This window comes from Lipotes vexillifer, unplaced genomic scaffold, assembly GCF_000442215.2.
Source record: "Lipotes vexillifer unplaced genomic scaffold, Lipotes_vexillifer_v1.1 scaffold1122, whole genome shotgun sequence".
NCBI classification, from domain to species: Eukaryota; Metazoa; Chordata; class Mammalia; order Artiodactyla; family Lipotidae; genus Lipotes; species Lipotes vexillifer.
The window spans coordinates 1975156-1977276 of NW_006798649.1; the positions used below are offsets into that span (position 1 = coordinate 1975156).

Sequence of the window (2121 nt, forward strand, 5' to 3'; positions counted from 1 at the left end):
CTTTTGTGTCTGGGGTAGGAGAGAGAGGCCTCCTGGGACTCTGGAGTGATCATGAGTTTTGGAGTCAGAGTTTTCATTCCACCTCCATATATTTGTGACCTTGGGAGAGTTTCTTAACCTTGGTGAGTCTGTTCCCTTGTGGGTAAAATAGAAATCACTCGTGGCTGTGGCTGATTCTGCAGTGTGGCATGTGTCATGTTCTTAGAGCAAATCGGAAAGACCTGGTTAAACAGTTAAACACGGTGGGGGGCAGATACCTGATCTGTAGTGCCTGCCACTTTCTGTGGTGTAAATACTCCCACTGTGGCTGATTTCAAGCTACCAGTGTGGATCATTCTCCAGTTCACTACAGAAGGACCCCAAAGTTCATCTAGTCCAACCTCCCACCCAGTGCTTGAGCCACCTGCACCATATTCATGGAAAGATGGCCAGACTTGCCCCACAGAACTTGCCTCCACTAGGGGTGGATTTCTCCTGGAAGCCACAGAAAGAATGCTCAGTTCCTCTGCTACCTGCCAGCCCTCCTGAGATTTAAAGTCTTGGAGTTTTACTTGAGTCTTCTCTTCTCCAGATTCTTATAACTCACCTCAGCCTTTACTCTGAGCCCCCTTCACCCACCAGTGCCCTAGTTCTTCCTCTGGATGAGCCCTCAAAGTCTGTTGCCATGCAGATTCCCCTACACCCCTCCAGAAGGGCAGGGATTGGCTGAGGCTGCCGTTCACAATAGCCTGTCTCTCTCTTCCCTTCTCCACCAGCTTGGTGTGTGTTGTTGACTCTGTTCCTTGCCATGCCTTCTCACAAGACATTCAGGATCAAGAAATTCCTGGCCAGGAAACAAAAACAGAATTGTCCCACTCTCCCAGTGGATTTGTATGAAAACTGGTCATAAAATCAGGTACAACTCTAAGAGGAGATATTGGAGAAGAGCCAAGCTGGGTCAGTAAGGAATCACACATGAGATGGCCCACATATCGACGCTGTATCAAGGTCACTGGCATCTTACCATATCTAGCTGTCCACTGTCTGGACAGCAGGACATGATCTATTGGGAAAAATGATCTTCCTCTTTGTTTCTATGCTTCTGCACTAGCAGGTTAGTTCAGTAGTAAATATGTGAGCCCTTTTGTTTGAAAAATAAAATAAAATAAAACAACCTGGTCGTTGGTCCCAGGATAACTAGCAGCAAGAGGGTAACCAGGACTACGTCACTGGCAATGGAGGGTGGCTTGAGGGTAGACACTGGATGGGCTCACCAGGGAACCACGTGCAGATTTCAGACTGTGGCTGAAGGTCCTTCTTGTATCCTTTGGGCTCTGCCCTTGGCTGGGCTTTGGCAATGTCTGTCCTTTTAAGCCTCTTTCCTCCCACTCAGCTGACTCAGATACTTTAAACCAGTGCATCCTCCTAGAGGCCAGACTGAGTCATCACCCTCCACTGTTAAATAACAGTGAAAAGCAGGTTTACAATGCAGGGCCCCCCTTCAGCCAGCTCAGGTCTGAACAGAGCAGAGTCTGCCGGAGACTGTTCTCCACTGCACGTGGCTAACTCCTCTCCCCATCTTGCCTGGCAGGACTTCTAAGCCCTAGCCTTGCCCATCTGCCAAAGCTCAGTGTAGCTCAGTGCCCAGGGAGTGAGAAAGATGGAGTTGATGCCTCCCCAGTGCCCCCACCCCCATGCAACACATTCTTTTTAAAGTCAGTCTTCTAAGAACTCTTGGACCTGCTCTGCTTTTACCTTCCCACTTTGCTTCTCTCTACCCTCCTGGCCCCAACCGGGACCCAGACACAACCTTCCGCCTAAAAGAGGTGTTGGGTGAGGTGTCCTTTCTGCTGACGGGGGGAGGGATGAGAGGCAGTGAGCAGGGGGGCAGCTGAGATTTCTGAAGCAGGCAAAGCCTCCCCTCCTCATACCATCTTACCCCACGTCACTGCCTCCCCTCTCTGCTCCCACGCTTTGGAAAATAACAAATGTATCCACCCTAAAACATAAATGGGATTTACTATCTTGAAGTAAGTTTGCCTTTGAAAAGAGGCTATCGGGGAGCATAAGTCTTTATTGCCTCTCAGGAAGGCTTACAAGTCTGCGTCACCCACCCGAATCCTAGCAGGTTTAGACCTGTTC

The 2121-nt window shown here is 49.6% G+C and overlaps 1 pseudogene; it reads left to right on the forward strand.

The window, feature by feature from the left end:
* The first annotated feature begins 787 nt into the window (after positions 1-787).
* On the forward strand, positions 788-1376 carry LOC103086793 (60S ribosomal protein L39-like; annotated as a pseudogene).
* Positions 1377-2121: the final 745 nt, after the last annotated feature.